Source organism: Nannospalax galili, unplaced genomic scaffold, assembly GCF_000622305.1.
Source record: "Nannospalax galili isolate Female #2095 unplaced genomic scaffold, S.galili_v1.0 scaffold388, whole genome shotgun sequence".
Lineage (NCBI taxonomy): Eukaryota > Metazoa > Chordata > Mammalia > Rodentia > Spalacidae > Nannospalax > Nannospalax galili.
In genome coordinates this window covers 1345224-1358824 of record NW_008360304.1, presented here as the reverse complement: position 1 = coordinate 1358824, position 13601 = coordinate 1345224, and the positions used below count along the sequence as shown (strand labels likewise).

Genomic DNA, 13601 nt, shown 5'->3' with positions numbered 1-13601 from the left:
TCGGATAGCCCCGAGAGGCGGGTCCTGAAAGAAGGCTAGCCGAGCCAATGGACATGCCCGAGGCGTTCCGGCCCGCCTCCGCCGGCAGCCAATGAGCGCGCGGAGGGCGGAGCCTTCCCGGGCTCGGCCGCGCGGGCGCCTCCTCCACCTCCTCCTCACCAGCGCTAAAGCCGGGACTGGACCGAGTGGAGTTGTGCGTGTCGCCGAAGGGGGGTGGGCCGGGGGAGGGGAGGTTCGTTCCGCGGAGCTGCAGCCAGAACCGGGTGAGGCTTATCCCCGCTGTCTCTCCAGTCGAGGGCCGCGGAGAGTGGGGGTGGCTGGGAGAAGCGCGGCGTCGGGAGGAGGCGGAGGCGGAGGCGACTGGGGAGGCGGAGATGGGTGAGAGCAGCCCCGGGAGCCTCCCACCGACCCCGGCTTAACACCCCGCGGCGGCCGGCGCCCCCCGCTGCCGCGTCGGGGCCTCGGGGTGCTCTAGGGGCCGCGCTCCTGTCAGGGGCGGCTTGGCGTGCGGCCCGAGGGCTGTGAGACCGCGGGTGCGGCCGGGAGGGCTGGCTGAGGCTGACGCCGGGGCGGGGGTCGCGGGGCCCGTGGGTGGCGGCGGCCGGAGGTCGCGGGGGGTTTTCCACTTGGTGTTGCGCGGGGGCCGGGGAGGGGCCCGTTGGCGCTCCGGCTCGGGGCCTATCTCCTATCTGTGGGCCTGGCCCGGACCCCAAGTTTTCGGTGGCGAGGGTGGACGCCTGAGCCCCGCCGGGTCCCCTTCGTCGCTGGTCTCCCTGGCGCTGCGCTGCGCGGCTCTCGCTCCTCACGTATTGTTTGGCTGGGTCTCTAATGGCGGACGGGGAGGCAGCGCTGCCGGTCGCGGACTGCAGGGGGGGCAAACCGCGGGCCCAGGGCAGCTGCTTGGGGCAAATACAGGCAGTATCGGCCCAGCGGCGACGGGAGTCGTCCCTTACCTGTAAATTGGTGCAGAGAGTGCCCGTGATGACGCTCGGTGGGCAAATTTAGGAGGGAATGCAAATCCCTTGCTGGCGTCGGGGCAACGTTTGCCCTTCCCCCCTCCCTTTCCAGGAGCAGGCTGGATGCCCTCAGACCCCCCCCCCATGCAGATTTTGCCTTTCACATGGGTTTTAGTCCCAAATAACTATTTCCCTCCACTTGCCTAGAAAGGTGCTGTTGTGCGTGGATGTGGGGTAATAAAAAGGGCCGAACCTCCTTGACCTCTTAGTCGCTTCTCTGCCTCCTTCTGGTGGAATAGGCTTGGTGCTTCTACCAGATTGGATATTCATCCATTTTTCTTTTTTCTCCCCCCCCCCCCCCTTATCCCAGGACCAGGAATCACGTTCTACCCTATCTGGTGCATCTTTGGCAGAAAGTGAGGAGGAAAACACCCCCATTGTGAGTCCTTTGCTCCTAATTTGTTGCTTTCTATAGAGGACGTTGTCAAGTTGTAGGTAGGGGTTCAGCCATGGGACTTGGCCCTCCGCGTTGTTTTGAGGGGGAGGAGCCTCCCCTTGGGTGGTAGCTGCCCCCGGGGCGAAGCCCTAGTAATGGCTGGTCAGCGAGGCAGCTGGGAGTGGGCGCTGCTGTTTCCACCGCTGCAGACATCGCTTTTGCTGCAATACCAACCTCAGCAACCAGACGACGGGCTTCTGCAGCTGCTCACGTTACCCAAGAGGAGGGGTGGTGCGAAGGAGGGCATATTTCTGGTGCCCTCTAGAGTTCAAAAGTGGAAATTAATGTTCTTTCGTTTGAAATGCACGCAACCATTTTTAACATCTTTTTTCTTGTCATAGTGGTTCACTGATTGGAAAACTAAAGAGAACCATTTAACTTTTCTTTAAATGTCTAATATGAAAGACATATTGACTCAATATGGTTGATAGCTTCTAGAAATTTTCGTTTCTGCTTAAGTAAGGGCATGGTGTCTGCTCCTTGAGTATCTGTGTCTCACCAAGTACATGGAGATCAGAACTCTGTAGTCCTCTACTTACTCTTAGTCTTCCATCCCCAAGGTTGATCAGTCTTCTAAGATTTTATTATTGTGTCTGTGGATGATGTGTTTCATGGGTGTACTTGCCAATGCATATGAATGTGGAGGTCAGAGGATGACCTGGTGGTGGAATCCGTTCTCTCCTTCCACATTTACTGGGTCCTGAGGAGCCAACTCAGATTGCTGGGCTTGTGCAGCAAGCACCTTTACCTACTGAACCATCATCTCTCCATTTACTCTCTTATTTTGAGATAAGGTCACGTGTGTCCAAGGCTGGCCTTGAACTCTTTGCCCAGGATGACCTTGAACTGCTGATTCTTCTGTCTCTACCTCCCAAGTGTTAGAATTACAGGCATGCTCCCCCATGCAAGGCTTACGTGGGTGCTGGGGATCAAACCCAAGGTTTCATTCATGTAAGGCAAGCACTCTACCAGTCCCAAAAGTCATTCTTTTTTTTTTTTATATTTATTTTTATTTTATGTGTATGCGTGTATTGCCCGCATGTAGGTAAGTGACCCATGTTGTGCATTGACCCTGGAGGACAGAAGAGGCTGTCCGATCCCCTGGAACTGGAGTTAAGGACAGTTGTTAATTGCCATGTGGGTGCTGGGATTTGAACCCAGGTCTTCTGTAAGAACAGCCAGTGTTCTTAACCGCTGAGCCATCTCTTCAGCTCCCAAAAGTCATTCTTGAGTGTGAAATTAAATTACCATTCAATGCTTGTAATTTTGTGATTTTTAAAGCATTCTTGTAATGGCTAGTGAGAGAAACATAACCAAATTTTTTCTTCATTCAAATTGAAATTAGTTAAAAATAGCACTGATGACAGGAGGGTGGACACATTGAGTTTCTGAGTCCAGGACAGCTGATACTGTAACTTGTAGACTGTTAAAGGTGGGTCATAAGTATAGGTTCTTATTTTTTCCTTGTTTTTTGGTTTTTTTTTTTTGAGACTTGATATGTATCTTAGGCTAGCCTCCAACTTGCTATTTAGCCCAGGCTGTCCTCAAATAGTGAATCTCTTCCTCCAACCTCCAAGTGCTGAGATTTAACATTTGTGTACCACAGTACACAAATGTTGTAGACTTAATTAAATCCAAAAGGATCAAAAAAGTTTGAAGAATTTACTGAATATCATTGTAAAGGATATATTTATTATTATTTTGGTCTTTTGAGACGGTCTCATTTTCATTCTAACATCATCAACAATGTTTAACATTTTTGACATATATTAAGTAATTTAATCCTCATGAGAGCCTGGTAGTGTACATAATAGTTTTCTCTCTCTCTCTCTCTCTCTCTCTTTCTCTCTGGTCTTTTTGGTGTGGGCCATCATACCAGCTTGTATTAGAAAATGATTGTGAAGCTCTTTTCAGGCATTAAGTCATAAAAATGATGTATCATGGATCAGATATTTCAAATGGATGGATGATGTTTATTACTTGTCATTATAATAGCATGACCTTTCTACAATTTATTTTTCCTTTTTCTTAGCTGTTGTGTTTTTTTTTTTTTTTTGAGATAGGTTCTTGCAGTGTAGTTTTGACTGGCCTCATACTTTGTAGGTCAGACTAGCCTAGAATTTCCAGCAATCCTCTTGCCTCAGTCTTGTCAGTGCTAGGATTATAGGTGTTTGCCATCAGGTCTGGCTTAGTTGTGATGTTGGTAGAAGTTTGATAATTGGTTATGGTAAGTATCTAACTTCTGAGTTAACATTTAGAGATAGAAAATAGAAATTGTAAAAATGAGGACTTTTTTGATGTAAATACATGTTATTGGAATACAGTGGGTTTTTTTTTTAAATTTTTTGGTCTATTTGAGACAAGGTCTCCTTGTAGCCCCAGCTGGCCTGGAACTCACTCACTGTATAGACCTGGAACTCACAAAGATCTGCCTACCTCTGCCTCCTGAGGGAACCTAGTGATTCTTTAAATATTACTAGAATATAGTATTTACTCAAAAATACCAACTAATGATACTCTATTAATAATAATAATCTGAACAGTAAGACTCAGTTAATATTAGTTAAGTAAATTCTTATGTTTTAACATTTATTGAGCACTTAATATGAATTAGCTGCTTTTAGATGTATTTACAGAATTCATTATGTATTTTTATTTTATGTGTGTGAGTGATATACCTGCATGTGTGTAAGGGCACCTGTGTTGTGCAGTGCCACAGAGATCAGAAGAGGGCATTGGATCCCCTGGAACTGGAGTTAGGGATGGTTAGCTGCCATGTGGGTGCTGGGATTCGAACCCAGGTCTTCTGCCAGAACAGCCAGTCCTCTTAGCCACTGAGCCATCTCTCCAGCCCCCAAATATTTTTTAAATTTATTTTTATTTCATGTGTATGAGTGTATTGCTTGCATGTAAGTACACCCGTGCTGAGGAGCACAGAAGAGGGTGTCATATCCCTGGAACTGGAGTTGTAGACAGTTGTTAGCTGTCACGTGGGTGCTATGATTCAAATGTGGGTCTTCTCCAAGAGCAGCCACACTGCTCTTAACTGCTGAGCCATCTCTCTAGCTCCATATTTATAGAATTTTTAACAGTTAAAGTTCTTTGCAAATGTTGGCCGGGTATGGTAGTGTACATCTTTAATCCCAGCACTTGGGAGGCAGAGGCAGACAGATCTTTGTGAGTTGAATACCAGCCTGGTCTACATAGTGAGTTCCAGTCCAGCTGAAAAAGCCTGTATCAAAAAGACCCCCCCCCCAAAAAAATTCTTTGCATCCTTGATAGTATGTACTCCTCTTCCTCTATGACTTGAAATTGTTGGGAGAAATAAAGTGGTCCCTGTAGCCCAAGCTGGCCTGTATAGACCAGGCTGACCTCAGTTTCACAGAGATCCGCCTGCCTTTGCCTCTGGAATGCTGGGATTAAAGGCATTTGCCATCACATCTGGCTCCATTTTCTACTTATGTCACTTCTTGGGCTGGACTTTGTGTACCTCATTTGGTGTGATAGTTCTGTGTCAATCACTTAGGTATTTTGCAGAAGGTGATATAAGAACATTTTAAACTTGCATGGATAGGAGCTTGTCAGACCACAGATTTGTATAATAGGATTCTTATGTGTAAGGTATGGAATTCTCAGAGATCCTCCTTTTGTCTCTGGAGTGATTAAAGGTGTTTTATCTGAGGTACAGAAGTGTACAAGCAATGCTATTAAGAATCTTTGCCTTTAATCAGATGTTCTGTGATGGATAGAATTTGTATGAAATGCTGTTACTCTTCGTTGTTAAAAGATGTAGTATAATTTGAAGTTTATATTTTCTGTCTCTCCACATATTGATACTTGTTTCCATTTCATTGATGATAATTAACACATGACTTATGTCAGATGGTATTTATTATAGGAAGTCTTTGGCATGTTAAATGGCACTTGTTATAAAAAGTCTTCTGCATATTCACTTCCATGCACCTTGTTTTTGGTCTTTTTGAGACAGGGTCTCTCTCTAGCCCCAGCTGTCCTGGAACTCACTATGTAGACCAGGCTGGCTGTGAACTCACAGAGATCTGTCTCTGCCCCCCCGAGTGACTTCCATGCATCTTAAGGGAATGCAAGGAAAACCTAAACTCAAATCTCCTCCTTCCTCAGTCTCCTGAGTGCTAGGATTACAGATGTGAGCCGCTATACTGGTAACTGAATCAGTCTGTGTGTGTGTGTGTGTGTGTGTGTGTGTGTAATATCTCAAATTAGCCAACAGATTGCCTGGACCTATTCTTTTTAAAATTTAATTATAGTTGATTAATTTTCTTCTGTTACTGCCAGGACATAGAATCAGGGTCTTAGAAATTGAACAGGACTTTTCAGATTCTCAAATCTAAAAGCTGTGCTGACTCCGGTCCATAAAACTAATGAAGTGGCTTGCCAGTGAGAAAAATTGCTGTTAGATAAATGCATAAATTTGAAGTACGGGGCTTAGAGTAATAATTGCAGTTTATTACTATGATTATTTATTTTTGTAGACCATCTAGAAAATTCCATTTTTTGGGGGGGCATCTTTTTTGAGACAGGGTCTCTGTGTAGCCCCAGCTGTCCTGGAACTCACTATGTAGACCAGGCTGGCCTTGAACTCACAGAGATCCACCTGCCTCTGCTTCCCGAATGCTGGGATTAAAGGCGTGCATCACCACGCCCAGCAGATCTCTGAGTTCAAGGCCAGCCTGGTCTACATAGTGAGTTCCAGGACAGCTGGGGCTACACAGAGACCCTGTCTCAAAAAAGATGCCCCCCCAAAAATATTTTATTTTTTTAAATATATTTTTTAGTATTTTATTTATTATTTTTATTTTATGTGTATGCATGTATTGCATGCATGTAGGTAAGCGCACCTGTGTGGCACAGTGCCTGCAGAACAACCAGTGTTCTTAACCGCTGAGCCATCTCTCCAGCCCTAGAAAATTCAGTTTCACATGGTGGGAATTGAAGATTTATATTTGCAGGTAGCCCTCCCCCTTTTTTTGGTTAGTGGTAGAGAGAATCTAGGGCCTCACGTGCAAGGCAAGCACTCTACAACTGAGCTACAGTCTTAGCCCTTGTAACTTGGTTTTTACACAACTCTAATTATAGAGAGTTTTTGTTTTTTTTTTTTACATTAACATAGAAATAGCAAGAGCATCATTAGTGATGCCAGTGCTAAATTCTCATTAAAAAGGTAGTTGATCATCTTAAAGGGTAGATTATAACATACTTGAAACATACCTTTTATATTATTTTAAAGCATATTAGTTTAAAAATAAAGTTTTAGTACTTGAATCACTTCTGTTGAACTGCAGTACAAAATTTTTGTTAACCATTAACCATCCAATTTAGTTTATTTTATGTATGTGAATGTTTTGCCTACATGTATGTAAATGCATCTGTGTTGTGCAGTGCCCATGGAGACCAGAAGAAGGCATTGGATCCCTTGGAGCTGGGCTGGAGTTACAGATAGTTGTTAACTGTCTTGTTGGTGCTAGGAACTGATTGTGGGTCCTCTGGAAGAGCAGCCAGTGCTCTTAACCTCTGAGCCACCTCTCTACCCCATGAAAATCTATTTTAGAGCTAGATAAGGTAGCACAATCACTTGATCACATGACATGATTTATGGTTCTTGTTTTTTTCAGACAAGAGTATTCAAGTTTGCTTCTCTCTTGTGAGAAAACACTGTGACCAAAAACAACTTAGAAGAGGAAATAGTTTATTCAGTGTACCCTTCCAGGTCACAATCTATCATTTAGGGAAGTCAGGGCAGGAACTTGAGGCAGGAACCTGGAGGCAAGAACCATACAGGAATGCTTCTTGCTGGCTTGTCTGGCTCATGTCCTGGTAGTGTGTGTGTGTGTGTGTGTGCGTGTGTGTCTGTCTGTCTGCCTGCCTGCCTGCCTTTTTGAGACAGGGTCTCTCTGTAGACCCAGATGGCCTGGAACTCACTATGGAGACCAAGCTGGCCTTGATTTCACAGGGCTCCATCTGCCTCTGCTTCCTGAGTGCTGGGATTAAAGGCCTGGGCCACCACGCCTGGCATTCTGTTAGCCTTTTTGTCTTTTTGGTTGTGAGCCTGAGTCTTTTAACAGCTGTGCCAGCTCTCCAGCCCTCTGCTAGCTAGCCCCCCCCTTTTTGGGGGGTCTTTTTGAGATAGGATCTTTTATAGCTCCAGCTGGCCTGGAACTTCCTATGTAGACCAGGCTGGCCTTGAACTCACAGAAATCCTCTTGTCTCTACTTCCTTTTGCTTGCCCTTCTATATAACCCAGGTCCACCTTTGTGGGGATGATGTTGCCCACAGTAGGTTGGGCCCTCTCACATTAAAAAAAATATATTTTTTTTTATTGCTTAAAGAATTTCATACACTGTAGTTTGATCATATTCAGACTCCTCACTACCCCCCATCTTACTCCCTCTCCTGACTTTATGTCCTCTGTTATTATTTGTCTTTTTTTTTTTAAAGGCCCATTGAGTCTAATCTTTGTTTTCCAAGTGCTTTTAGATGTAGGTCTGTCCCTTGGAGTGTGGCCAACCGACTAGGCATCATACTAATAAGAAAAACTGACTCTCCCTTTCTCAACATCTATCAAATGTCAATAGAGCCTCAGTAGGGCTTAGGTCTTCCATGTTGGGGCTGTGTCTGGCTTGGGTTTTCAGAGGTCTTATGCATGCTGTCATAATGAGTACTGTGGGTTCATATGTGCAGTTACTTTGTGGTGTCTAGAGGATACAATTTCCTTGTATTTATCTACCACCTCTGACTCCTACAGTCTTTCCGTGCCTCTCTTTTTTAATGATCCTTGAGCCGTGGGAGGAGAGGGTACAATATAGGTATCCCATTTAGGGCTGAGTACTCTGCAGTCTCTTATTCTCTGCGTTTGTGGATTTCTATGTGAATTGTCATCTGTTGTAAGAAGAACTTTTTCTGGTAAGAGTTGAGAGATGCCCTAATATGGGTATCACAGTAAGTCATTATGAGTCAGTTTAATATTATGTCTGTTTAGCAGAATATTAGTAAATTTTCTCCTATGGTCTGTGACCTGTCTAGCTCCAGGTTCTTAGGCCTGTTAACAGTAAAGTGGGCCTTAAATTCAGTTAGAAGGTTGTTGATTATTCCCATATTTGTGCCACTATCGAACCAGTGGGCATATTTTGCTAAGTCAGTTGCTACTGTAGCTCTCAGGGTTCACAGCTGGGTAAGGTTGATGATTACCTTTCTGTGCCAGTAACATGCACAGCACTTTCTAGTGCTATGAAAGCTAGCCAGCAGAGATGTAGCTTCAAGGACAGTACCAGTTAGATTTCACCTGGCTTGTGACTGCAACTGCAACTCAGGAAGATAACATCAGCAATAGGGTCTTACCATCAAGTTCTGATTGGTGGCCAGGTGCAATGGCAATTAACATTGTTTTAGGATTTCTGGGATCCCTGGTCAACAACTCCAAAAGAGGGAGTTCATTCCTGGCACAGGCTTTTCATTTACCAGCCTGTGTTGTGTATTAGGGCTACTGAATCTGTTATAGGGTAACTACAATTAAGCAATATTGTATAAGTTTATGGTGAAAAAAGCTTCTATAGTAGGTTTTCATATGATTCTTTCAAAAGATCTTTAGTGTTAGTTATCCCTCCTTTTACTACCACTTCTGCCCTATCCTCCCATTCCCAACCCCATTAAATCCATCCTATCCGTTATTCCCCTTTCCCATTTATATCACTACATTCTGTCTCCCCTCATAACTATCTCCCATGGTCTCTTATGTTTCTTGATCTCTAAGGATTTTCCAATTGAAACATACCCATCTAAAGATTCAGAGCTAGCATCCACTTTTGAGAAAGAACATGTGCCATTTGTTTTTCTGACTCTTGGTTACCTCGCTTAGGATGATTGTTTCCAGATCCATCTATTTACCAGTGAATTTCATAATTTTTTCTTTTTTAAATATTTTTATTTTATGTGTAAGTATATTGCCTGCGTGTATGTAAGTGCACCTGTGTTGTGCAGTGCCCATGGAGGTCAGAAGGAAACATCTGATTCCCCTGGAACTGAAGTTATAGACAGTTGTTAGCTGTCATATGGGTGCTAGGAATTGAAAACGGTCCTCTGCAGTGCTCCTAACTGTTGAGCCATCTCTTCAGCACCCATTTCATTTTTCTTTTTTCTTTTTTTCGTCTTTTTGAGAGACACGGTCTCTCTGTAGTCCCAGCTTACCTGAACTCACTGTATAGACCAGGCTGGCCTTGAACCCACAGAGATCTCTCTGCCTCTGCCTCCCAAGAGCTGGGACTACAGGCATGCGCCATCACACACAGTGTTCAGTTTTTTTCTTAAAAGCTGAATAATATTTTATTATGTGAATATACCATGCTTTCATTATCCAGTCATCAGTTGATAAACATCTAAGTTGTTTCCATTTCTTAGCTATCGTGAATAGGGTAGCAATGAACATGGATGAATAGGTATCTCTGTAGTAGAATTCAGTCTTTTGGGTATTGCCCAAGAGTGGTATGGGTGGATCATGTGAGAGATCAGGTTTTAGTTTTTGAGGAACCTCCACATTGATTTCTATAATGACTGCCCCAGTTCAGCACTCCCACTAGCAGTGAATAATTGTTCTCTTTCCCCATATCCTCACCAGCATTTGTCAAAGTTTGTTTTGTTGGATCTTAGTCATTCTAACTGGTGTAATATGAAATCTCAAAGTAGACTTAATTTGTATTTCCCTGATGACCCTCCCACATAAATCAAGATTGACACAGGCCAGTCTGATCTGGACAATCCCTCAATTGAGACTCCCTCAGTTGACATACAAACATATCACTCTAAGCCATAATCTTTCAATTTCTTCCATGTTTCCAAGATCTCATGTTAATATCATAATTTAAAACATAGTTCAACTTGGCTGGGTGTGATGGTGCATGCCTTTAATCCTAGAACTGGGAAGGCAAAGGCAGGAAGTTTGCTATGACTTAAGGCCAGCCTGGTCTAAGTAGTAATATGAGTTGCAGGCCAGCCAGAACTATATAGTGAGACTCTGTCTTAAAATAAAACAAAACACAGTCCAATTTTAAAAGTTCCACAGTCTTTAAAAAAATTCCAACACTTTAAAAATGCAGTCTCTCTCTCTTTTTTTTTTTTTTTTGGGTCTTTTTGAGACGGTCTCCCTGTAGCTCCAGCTGCCTAGAAATCACTCTGTAGACCAGACTGGCCTCAAATTCACAAAAGATCCACCTGCCTCTGCCTCCTGAGTGCTGGGATTAAAGGCGTGCGCCCGGCATCAGTCTCTTTTTTTAAGAAAAAGATTTTATTGTTATTTTTAATTATATGCATATGTGTGTGTGCTCTGTGTGGTATATACATGTAAGTGCAGGTACCTGCAGAGGCCAGAAGCATTGGATCCTCTATTAGGTGAGGTTGCAGGCAGCTCTGAGCTTCCTGATGTAGTTTCTGGTAATTGAACTCAGATCCTCTGGAAGAGCAGTATATAATAACTACCAAGCCATCTCTCTAAGTTCAATGTCTGTGGGCTCCTGTAAGATAAAAAACAAGTTATATACTTTCTTATTCCAAGAGGGAAGAACCATGGCATAGTTACAATCAGAAGCATAGCCCAAATCCAACACTGAAAATCCAAATTCTGTAGCTTAGTGCCTGGTATCTGGGACTCACTCATAATCTTCTGGGCTCCAAAGGGCTTGGCCAGCCTATATATCCAGCTCTGCCATCCACAGTACATACAATTTGTATTGTAAGCTCAGGTTGGCTGCACTTTATCGCTACCACTGTCCTTGGTAGATGCCCATGGTCTTGGTAGATGTCCATGGTCCTGGCATGTCCAATATCCTGAGTCTCCACTGCAGCTGAGGCTGCGCCTTCACCAGTAGCCTCCCTGGCCTCTCATCAGAGAATCTGACTCTACCCCATGGTGCCAGGCCTCAACAGCTCCATGACCCCCCAGTCTTGTATCTTTCATGCCTTCAAACCCAGTATCAGGTTGGCGACTTTTTTTTGTGTGTGTGTGTCTTTTTGAGACAGGGTCTCCCTGTAGCCCCAGCTGGCCTGGAACTCTGTATGTAGACCAGGCCGGCTTCGAACTCACAGAGATCTGCTTGCCTCTGCCTCCTGAGTGCTGGGATTAAAGGTGTACAATCCCTCCCCCCAGCTCAGTTCCCCAGCTGACCAGCATCCATTATCTCAGTGAAGCACAGAAAGTTTCACTTCCCTGGTGCTGATATCTTATTACTCACAGCTGATTCTTGAGCCCCAGCTGACCATCAACCAGAGCTTTGTAATCCAAAATATCACACAACCAGGATATAGTCTTTGCTTCCCTCTGAAACTTCATAAGCTGCGCCTTCATTGTCTGTATTTCTCCAGGATTCTTTCCAAATTCCCACTTGAACAGCCCATTGAACTCTGAGCACTCAATGGCTTTTTTCTAACTCAGAGTTCTAAAATCATCCTCAGTCTTCCCACAAAATAGTCATATTCATCACAGTAACAACCCTGTTCCTGGTACCAGTCTAGTTTGCATCTCTGTTTCTGTGATAAAATGCTGTGACTAAAGGCACCTTATTGACAAAAACACCTTGTTTGACTTAGAGTTCTAGGTCATAATCCATCATTGAGGGAAGTCAGGGCAGGAACCATAGAGGAATGCTGCTTGCTGGTTTGCTGTCTGGCTAACTTACAGGCTCATGCTCAGCCTCTTCTATAGCCCAGACCCACTTGCCCAGGGATGATATTGCCCACAGTAGGCTGGGCCTTCACACATCAGTCATCAATCAAGACAGTCCCTCACAAACATGGCACAGGGCAGTTTGGGTCTAGGAAGCTCCTCAGTTGAGACTCTCAGATGACTCTAGGCTGTATTCAGTTGGCAGCTGAAGGTAACTAGGACACTGGGTATTATTATGTCCAAACTGGCCTCAGCCTTCCTCCCAAGTACTGGAATTGCAGATGTTTGTTACCAGTTTGGCTAGGATTTGTTCTACTGTTTTAACTTCCTAACAGTCCATTTAAAATTAGAAGTAATAACTTCTTTGTCCCAGGATAAGCCTTTTTTCATTGCTTTGTATATGTGTATGTGGCATATATATATATACACACACACACAACACACGCACACACATACATTTGGGAATGTGTACATACATACATATATGCGTGTTTGCACATGTGTTTGTGCATGTGGAAGAGGTTGATGTTGAGTGTCTTCCTCAATTGCTTTCCACCATTGTTTTTGAGACAGGGTCTCGTTGTTTGGGTAGTGTGCTGGATAGCTTTAGTGTCACCTTGACACACCTGGGTTGAGGGAGCCTCTGTTGGGGAATCGCCTCTATTGGACTGGCCTGTGGCCATGTCTGAGGGGCATCTTCTTGATGAGTGATGTGGGAGGGCCTAGCCCATTGTGGGTGGTGCCACCCCGGGCAGGTGGGCCTGTGTTGCATAAGAAAGCAGGCTGAGCAGGGAGGGGCCAGGGGAGCAAGCCAGTAAGCAGCGTTCCTCCATGGCCTGTGCTTCAGCTCCTGCCTCCAGGTTCCTGCCCTGAGTTCCTACCTTGGGCTCCCTGATGAACTGTGACCTGGGAGATGTAAGCTGAATAAACCCTTTCCTCCCCAAGTTGGTATCGGTCAGAGTGTTTTGTCACAGCAATGGAGGACAAACTAGGACAGGTAGTAGGATGGTGGCTACCAGTGAACCCCAGTGATCCTCCTGGCAACTATGTCCCACTTTATATGACCATGCTAGAGTTTTGCACTCTGCTTGTCAGGCTTGTTCAGTAAGTGCTCTTACCCACTGAGCCATTTACCCAGTCCTCATTTAGACTCCTAATGCTGTACACTAGGACACTAATTTGGAGTTTGTTAGGACTAAGGATGGTCAGATTAGTGATGTTTACATTTCTATGAAATGAGTAAAGGTTTGAATGGAAGTGAAATTTCAGATTAAATGAAATCTTTATTCTTTTTAAGATTTGTACAGTTTTAGCCAGACATGGTGGCTCATGCCTTTAATCCCAGCACTGGGGAGGCAGAGGCATGTGCTCTCTTGAGTTCGAGGCCAGCCTGGTATCCATAGCGAGTTCCAGGACTGCTGGGGCTAGAAGGAGATCTTGGCTCAAAAAGACTAAATAAATA

The 13601-nt window shown here is 44.5% G+C and overlaps 1 protein-coding gene across 3 annotated transcripts in view; it reads left to right on the top strand.

Annotated features, from left to right (window-relative positions):
• The first annotated feature begins 153 nt into the window (after nt 1-153).
• Nucleotides 154-13601, top strand: part of Zmym2 (zinc finger MYM-type containing 2) — a 117306-nt gene continuing 103858 nt past the window's right edge. The window contains exons 1-2 of one of the 3 annotated variants that reach the window (XM_029559273.1): nt 154-378; nt 1327-1395. The gene's annotated coding sequence lies outside the window, so the exon portion shown is untranslated. The remainder of the gene's footprint in view (nt 379-1326; nt 1396-13601) is intronic. The other 2 variants (XM_029559274.1, XM_029559272.1) reach the window with 2 other exon arrangements.